Source organism: Lineus longissimus, chromosome 15 (assembly GCF_910592395.1).
Source record: "Lineus longissimus chromosome 15, tnLinLong1.2, whole genome shotgun sequence".
Taxonomy (NCBI): domain Eukaryota; kingdom Metazoa; phylum Nemertea; class Pilidiophora; order Heteronemertea; family Lineidae; genus Lineus; species Lineus longissimus.
In genome coordinates, this window is record NC_088322.1 from 9,348,177 (window position 1) to 9,357,595 (window position 9,419).

Consider the following 9,419-nt stretch of genomic DNA (forward strand, 5'->3'; position numbering starts at 1 on the left):
CTTTTTTGGTACGGTACTGGTGCTTTTTCACTTCATCGCATTATCTGCGCATTCTTTCCGTAAAACTTGTAGTTTTATAATTAATCGAATTATTGGTCTCGTTGATTTATGTTGTACATTTTAGTTACAGTCCCGGGCAAATCACATTTGGTATCCATTAATGCGCGTTGTTACGCGACATGTGTTCGGTAGTTGCGCATAGCCTGCACACTGTACCCTGCGCGCGGGTTTCCCGAATGAAGAGCATGACGTCATCTGCGTAACTCAGCACACCTTTATTTCTCTCTCGGCTCAGTAACCTTTCATAGATGTCCGTTCAAATGAAATCTATTATAATGTTTGGACAGACAAATGATGTCCCGAATGAACCTCACTATTAGAAATAGAGAGGTTCAACATGATATAAATGTGGTTTTGGTATACCTAATACAATTGACTGTGAAAATCCTCCTTTCTTGTACCTGATCATGGTTATTTCAAAATTGTTCAGCATGCAGCATTTCTGTTGTGTCAAAATATTCGTGGTTTGACTACGTCCACTTAACATCAGTATAAAAAGTACCTACTGTCATTGTTGTCGGACAAGTACTGTATCTAATGCATTCAAACATATTGCAAATCAATGAAATACAATTTGCATGGTATTCTAATGAGCCAACCTTATTTATTTACTTCTACACTGTACTTTTTTTGTATTGGGTAACTCAAGTGAATTTTCGCAATCGACCTAGGTGTTTTTTCTCAAATCTGGCATACCACGTCTGAAATTGTATCACCAAGGAATTCAATTAGAAACTTCAATCGACCAATGATTTTTAAAAAACGATTAATGATTTAAATCACGCGGCTCTTGTGATGCAGGTTACGGCCTCAAAAAAATAAATGGAACATCACATTTATCCTATTTCCGAAGGCCTGCTGGGTCACTTGTGGATACGTTTCATCCCCTATACGCTCGGTTGTTCAAAAGCACAAAAGCCGCGTTATCTCCTAACGACGTTATCCTTAAGGACGTTGCATGTATACATGTATATCTTTCAGTTAATCCCATCAACATTTATATGTAAAGACTTAACGGCGCCGTTAAAGCAGCAACATCTCAGCCCTGGCCTTTAAAGTGATCTTTACCCGGCCTTCTTGCTGTGACCTGGTCCTCATAAGACCGCGGTGTCTTAGATAGCACATTGGGCTCACACGGCACCTTCAAATGCACTGTACACATGACGATGCATTGAGAACAAGCGTAAAAAAGGGACTCGAGTGCTCTGAAAAATACCTTTTCAACAATTCTCGAGCAGCGACTAATTCAGTGTTTAGCAACAGCGTTATGTGGAAACCGCCACTGGTCGCTTGTGCAAGTTGTCAATGCATTACTTGACACTGTCCTGTCTCTCATTTGATGGATTAAAACCCCAATCTTATCCGGTATCGAGTGCCAGTGCACAACCGAAAGCACGGTCGTTTTCTACCAGACACCAAGGGGTGCATTTCAAATGAATGCTTCTAGAGACACTGGAGCAGTACACAAAACGCCTGGAAGCTAATCTTGAAGGAAAACTGGATTCTTTACACGTATACGTATAGTACATTGGATCTCATCCAATACTTGTGTTTACTTATAACGATTGGATAACTATTTTGGGTGTGAACGTGGGGGCGGGGGGGGGGGGGTATGTTCAGTGGAAGATCCAAAGGTATATTTTAAAACCGGTTTGTATGCTTTGAGGTCAGCAAGTAACAACATCCTACTATATTATCAGACAATTACTATGCCAAATGAACTAAATAATATGTTACAAGGGTAGTGCCAATTGTAAGCGTTGATACTCTCCAGCATATCCAGATAGATATCAGACTGGAAAAAAGCATTTTAGATATCTAATCGGCATCTTTATAGCCAAGTGAGTCATGCAAATCATGACTTAGTACTATTTGCAAAACATGCTCAGAGGTCGTCTTATCTGGTCAGACCCATATGGCATGTTGAACTAACTTTTTTAAAGTTAACAAATCTTACCTGGAAGTGATTGAAAAAAATGCAATGAATTTATTGCATCTATGAAGGTAACGAGAACCAAACGGATTCTTATTCTCGTTCTCATCGTATTTCACTATCAACCAATCGTCACGCTCTCTGTTGGTAAAACTGCCGACTTGAAAAGTCATAATTGAACATTTATACCAAGTATGTTGTTTGCTCAGCCAAAAACCAGAAATTCTGTTGTAGATTCAAGAAGCATAAATCTTTAGGCGAACAGTTACACGAATCGTGATTCTTCTGCATAGCACGATAATTCATTGCATAATGTACCTCGTTGAGAAGCATTTGCCGTGGTGCTCAAGCAGAAATTAAGTGGGAAGGTAATTATAATCTGTTTCTCTCCACAACTTGCCTACAGATTTCGCGCGAGCCCCATAATGGACTTGGAACTCTGATGGAGACCAACTAACTTTTTTCAAAATCAAAAAGTCGAGATTTTTCAATTAGAAGCAATGCAATAACAGCTACAGGAGAACGGCTGTTGGAACACAGGCAACACGAATCTCACCAAGATGGCGGGGCTGTTCTTACCGCCACGCGTGGGTCATCACATAGATACTGGGTGGGGAAAGACCTCGCTTTTATCATGATTATTATTAAATGATGATGATGGTCCATGATTGCGATGATGAACAATGCGAAGTTCAACCGAATTTGAAAATGAAATACAGGCTTACCTAATTTTTAGATAGGCGCTTTGATATATTCCACTATATTGTGCTGTCCTATAAACACATCCAGTCGCCACCACATCACACTGGAAGAAGAGACCTGTATAGATAAATCGGCTACTTGATATTGAATATTGTTCTTCACTGATAATCAATGAAATGAGACCATGTCAAAAGTTTGGATGACATGTAGGATTAAACACTTTTATCTTCAGCTGACTCATATCAAATTTATTTATTGCGCCGAAAAAATGTAGCTGGATTTTTGTAGTTTAGTTCAAATATGCCATTTGCTGGTCAGCGTCAAACAAACGAAGTGTCTCTTCCTCTGATATGGCTTGTTTGTTAAACTTAAAGATAGACAGGGGTCAACGATGTTGACACTACCGGGCCATATTTTGGGCTGTTCTACTGTTTCGTTGACAAGGATGAGAGACTAGTGTTCTCACACCATACACCTCGCGCTAAGTGCTACCGGCCCATTTTCTGGCGTTTTACACAGCGCAGGGTGGACTTCAAATGTGGGGTGTTCAAAAAAGCCTAGAAAGCGGTCTAAATTTGCAGGTTGTTCTCGCTTGCGTGTTTTTGCCTAACCGCGGCCCTTTCAGTAAAGACAGTCTAAAAATCGTAACTAATTTTTTCTTCCCTCTTTCCAGTTGGTTTTCATAACCCACGAAATCACTCGCGACAACCTTGTTCACAAGGACAAGCTACTGATATTCGCGAAAATGGGCCCTGATGGACCCAGGGTAAATGCGCGTAACGACCATGAGGTCCCTGATGAGGCCATTATAACTATACGATCTGGTCAAGTCCCAGGTATAAATGTACGTGCACTGGCTCCATTCGGACGACATGTACCAAGTCGAGTATTGGAAGCTAGTAAGGAGAAACAATAAGAGGAGTTCTCAAACACACACTCTTGAAAATAAAGGATACCAAGGAGCTATTGGGAAAAGCATTCAAGGGACTTTCAGTTGGCACAGACACAACCCCGAAATGGTACAAGAGAAATGAAACCCTTAATGGTTTCAGGAAAATGAAAAACAAATAGAGGTTTTTCCGAACGTCAAAGCTTTTAAATGTCTTTTCATTTCCTCGATAGGCCGTTTTGGGTTGCATATTTTTGCCTGGCAAACATGTCAAAACCCCTTAAGGCTTGGGTTTTCGGACATTGTCTAATTATTCTTACATATATACATGTAGTCACATCGAGATGGTCCCCGATTTCAATATTTATGTATATAGTACATTTGTACTTGATAAAATTCTGATCGAATGTTATTTTACAATTATCGTTGTGACATTGTAACTACATGTATTACGTCTGCTAATAAAACGTAACGAATTTATTGCCCATTGTTATAATCGTATTTATAAAATATTTTTAAAAATACGCCTGGTCATAGTTTCACCAAACTAGGCAAATATTTGATTTGATACTGTACTAGGTTTACTGGTAGTCCATGTAACTCTGTGCTTGACATTGATATTCAGTTTTTGCTTTCTGTCCAGACACTGCAGAGAGAACTGCCTTGGCACATGCTCAGAGATTGAAACTGAGGCTATGTGTGTGTTTCGACAATTTCTCCAACTTCACAGTGGAAAACTCCATATTTTCGCTCTCTGAGGAAATAAATGGAAGCCTCTGAACCCTCGATCTACACTTTTGTAACGTCCATTTCTTTGACTACGTCATATATACAAAAAGTGTTCGTGTGAGCACCCCACGATCAACTGATAAGCCCCCCTCCCCCCGGCTCTTTACTGCCCCGTTAGATCATGGTTTAGTCTAAATAATCCTGCTCACGGCTATTTCAATGTTCAAAATGCATGCATTCGCGATAGGAGCCTGGTGGACGAGGATATAGGTCACGGTCTGGGCGCGCCCGCCGAGGTCAGAGGCTACTATACTCTTTATAATGCTTCAGCATAGGATACCATGAATAGCGTTCCAGTTACTGCGGTTGCTACATGTACATAGATAGACGGAGGGGTCCGTCAACTGAGATCACACGCCGTTGATAGGGCCATGATGCAGATTGCCCACATCCGCGGACCGTGACCAGTTGCAAGTGCACTTTCTTAGTGATACAGTATCTTACAGATCAATGCTGGACAAATCGACCGTACATCCATTATACAGGTAGGCCCTATGTACGATAATCTGGACATGCGAAAGCAGCGAAAGATGGCGGGCCAGAAGAGGAAGACGATGCACGTGAGTTTAGTCGGCATTTTTTTGTATATCTCCACTCTTAGATTCGGTACCAGGTAAAAATCCCCCCCCGGTAAATATCCCCCCAGTAAATATCATCCCTGTCCTTTTCCAAAGAAGACACATCTTCTGTCGTTACAGACCATTGCCATTGGTATAACTATTTTATCCTAGAGTGGGAACATAGAACCCGGCGAACAAAGGGTTGAGCTCTCGTCCCGGTGTAGAAGTTTAAAATGTCCTAGGATAAAATGTCCGGGAACAAAGGATTCTATTATGCGCTTCAATCTCTGAGCTATTGACGGTCAGGGTCTCTACAGATTGAACCATATTGCAGAATACAATAGGGCCGGACACTTTTTCCAGGGGGGACACTTTTTACTTTTACGCAGGCCCTGTCGGCCCCTCACGCAGGCATGTCGGAGTGACATCTTGATAGAATGATGTCATTTGGCATGATGATTTGGACATCATTCAAATGATACCATTATATCAGTCACTATAGATGTTATTATGATATCAGTGACCTCATGTCAGAATGACACCGCAGAACGGCATTATGGGACATTAACTGACTGCTATCACCAGATGATGTCAGATTGATATCATTTTTTCAATAACGTCAGATTGCAATTACTATCAATTTCGATGACGTCAGATTGATATCATAATTTGTTTTAATGACAGACTGTTTTATGATGCGAAGTGATTATATGTCGTCACATTGGCCTCTCCATCATGGACTTATCAGAAACTTATCAGAGTAAGTATAGATAGATAGATAGATTAATCTATCCTTAATATCAGCTATGTATCTGTTGTTGTTTTTTCATTTAGTGGCTGTTGTTCTCATCGGGACTGTATTCTATACGATGCATTGTATAGGCCAGTTCAATGCATTTGAGTTCAAGATGTGCACACTATGTACTCGCAGAGACGTATGACAATGCATGGCGCACCTGGTCCAATCAGACTACTTCATGTCTGGGAGACAGCAGTACATGTATAGGCCTACCACATGGTATACAAAGATCGGAAAATTTGTTGCTTTTTATCAGTAATGTTTTAAGTTTTATACATTCATGCCTATCAATATATCAATGTACTTTTGCATAGGTTTTTGTAAACGAGGGTGCTGCAGCATGGACACATACGTTTAATACACTTAGGCCTACGATGCCTACCATTGGCCACGTTTAGAGCCAAATGCATTACACTTAAAGAGTGACAATTTCCATACTTCATCATAATAGTGATTGATGGTTTTAGGAAAGTTACATTCACGTTTTGCTGCTACTACAGGATGTGTTGATAAAACTCCGCTATGCTCCCACGGGACTCCCCTAACATAGCAGTACTCGACCTTCATGCTAAAAACATGAAGGTCCATCATGGCTGCGAACCATCGTCAGTACAAATGTGGTATTAACAACAGCAGTATTTCTGTATGAATCTGATGTTTTTTGACATAATCTAAAAAAGCATAAACCTTAGAAATAATGAACCCTGTATTTTTGCCCTACCTGTCGTTTCGCAACCTGCCTTTATGAGCATCACCCAACCTTGCTGTGAAAAACTCTCCACTGATGTCAAACTCCCCTAATGATGATCAACTAAACCCAGCTGGTGTTAAGCTTAACTAAATGTTAAACTCCACTGATATTGAACTTAACTGCATTCAAAACCAACTGATGCTAAACTTAACTGATGCTAAACCTTACTGATGTTAAACACAATTGATGTTTAACTCGGCTTATGTTTATCCCAACTGGTGGTATACTCAACTGATGGTAAATTCAACTGATGTTATTCTCAACTGATGTTAACCTTAACGAAGTTGACATTGTACTCAAATGAAGTTATTCTTAAATGACGTCCAACTCAACTGATGTTAAACTCAAATGATGTTAAACTCACCTGATGCTACACTCAATATATCATGCACACTGAGCACGTTTGTGATCATATCCTGAAGATGAATTCAGTTGTGACCTAAGCAGGTGAATGTCTTTCTCATGAATATACACAATACGTCGTCTGCCAACTCCCCCACTAATAACAGGTGTTCAGCAATGCGAAGAGGAATGTGATAAACATTGATGTATCAGACAACGTACATGCGACTGTATTGTTGTCATTGCATACTCGGTGTAACATAATGTCAGTGTTCCCTGAATTTCGGTGTTTCGCGTATTGTTCCCCTACTCACAGTAGCCGTCCACCTACCAAACAAAAACTATTTAAGGCCAGACGAACTGTATAGGGAATCAGTGACACATAGAAACACTGGTACTCCACTGGTGTGAAAGAGTCCTATCGATAGAAATATAAGTTGCATCAGGTTCGTATTATTGTCGGTTTTTGTCCTCAGGATTATCAACAAATGACCATGTCAGTCTAATGGTCAGTTACTGTCAGGAAACTGGATCTGGTTTGATTTGAAGGAATAAAAAGGTGAAAAAATACCCTTACACAAGTGTGAATAGTGCCGATGTACAAAATGTACTGCGAGACAATAGAGACACGTACTGTACATCTCGGTGACTTGGTAAAACTTGATGTGGACCACCTAGCTCCACCTACGAGTCATCCCTTTGTTGACAGTGGACATTGCCATCTGTCGCATTGATAGAGGTGCGTCCAAGAAATTAGTGGCGTGGAGAGCCATTTCCCGCCTTGGCCCCGGGATCAAAACTTACATGCAGGCTTGACCATGAGCATCCTCATGATTTGGCTAGAACTTGAAATCCTAAAGCAATTAGAACTCCTTCATAATGGCCCATTTAAAACCTTGGAAGCTGTTTTCTGGACAAAAAAGAACCAACTCCCACCGCTGAAATTGGCACTCACTTCATTTTGAAAGGGTTCTTATCGCTTTAGGGTTTCCAGCTCTAGCCAAAATGGTGGCGCCTATCGTCGAAGTCATCCCTTAACCGGTCTTCCCTTTCGGAAATTATGCGATGATATGAATTTGCTGGGCACTCATGGACATGTAGACCTGTCAATAAACTAGAGCACAGTATATTTTCAGACTTTGATTACTTACTTAATGAAATGTCTCAGACAGTCACATGGACACGGGTCACTCCAGGTGAGTCTTTCCGATAGACATTTGAGTAGAAATTGCGAAAATGTCGGTTAGAGTGTCCAGTCAGTGACTTACCATCAATAAACTGTATGCATGTTTTAATTTTGCATATCCAGAAAAAATCTGGAAGCCTGTATATGCATGTGATGGTAACATAATGTAATATTATTCACAGCATTATACATGTCTCGGGCATTTGTCACACCACGGAGATGTAACTATAGACTCCCTGTGGAAAATGTCTAACAAAGCAAACAATCGATTGCGGATGTCCCGGGAACTCCTTTGATTGTGCCATGAGTTAAAGGGTAATGACCTATTAAAAGTGTGGTCGTGTCTTCAGGTGAGGATATCTGATTGGGAGCATCGGGGACTTCCAGCGTGTAGGACGTGCTTTGATACCGACTGAGGTGCGGGAAGGCATTGCATTGCGCTTGCGAAATGCGATTTAAAGGGTAGCGCCGTGTACTGGTTGTCCAGAAAAATAGAGATGCAGTTATATCACAATGCCGTCGTGTAGTTATCATGCATAGATTTACAGAAACTAGATATTTATAGAGTGTTTATATCTGTCTTCACAACGGCATGCCGGCCAGTTTTTACTCGGTACGTATTTACACACTTGGCAATTTTCAAATTCAAATACAGATTTCAAATATTTATCGAACGCCATTGATAGGCCTTTAACGTTAACACTATTGCCAGCGGAGAAGATACGCGATTGGTGTCGTGGATGGTCGACAGGTATTGTCCGAGCGACCAGGCACGTCATTGCTTTAAAATGCACCAGTAGCATATGTTGATCCAGCCATGCCAGTGTACTTCCTAAAGCATATACCTTGTTGATATCAAATCAGCCAGGTCTATGTGTCCATAGGCCTACCTGAGATGCTGCGTCATTTCCTCCTGTCCTGAAATTGATTCAGGGAACAAGTACGGAGACTGACATAGATCCGATTGTCAGCCCAGTCAACGAAAACCATATTGTGAATTCCAAGATTCTTCTATCTTAAAGCCTACGCCTTTCGTTAGATATTTGAAATTTGTTATCAAATTTGAAAATTTCCAATCGTGTAAATGCTAACTGATATGAATTTCAAGAATACCGTTGTGTAGACTGATGCACAAAAACTATAAACACCATGTTTCGGCAAATTCGTATGAATTATAACTGTACGACGGTATTGTGTTTAATTGCATTTCTATTTTCCGGTGTGACAGCGGATATAGTCCCCCTGGAGTCATAGTCCGGTAGCATTGTATTTGATCAATTACCCGGTGTGCAAGGGATAGTAGTCCTAGGGCTGATAGTCCGTGTAACAATAGCCCGCATTGCTAAATGTTTTGGTTAGGGTTAGCGGTACAATAGATCATGCTGCTTAATTGATCAAATACAATGCT

General features: G+C 40.7%; 1 protein-coding gene across 1 annotated transcript in view; it reads right to left on the bottom strand.

Annotated features, from left to right (window-relative positions):
- Positions 1-2,787, bottom strand: part of LOC135499415 (periplakin-like) — a 40,945-nt gene extending 38,158 nt beyond the window's left edge. Inside the window, exon 1 of the mRNA XM_064790158.1 lies at positions 2,719-2,787. The gene's annotated coding sequence lies outside the window, so the exon portion shown is untranslated. The remainder of the gene's footprint in view (positions 1-2,718) is intronic.
- Between the last annotated feature and the right edge of the window lie 6,632 nt (positions 2,788-9,419).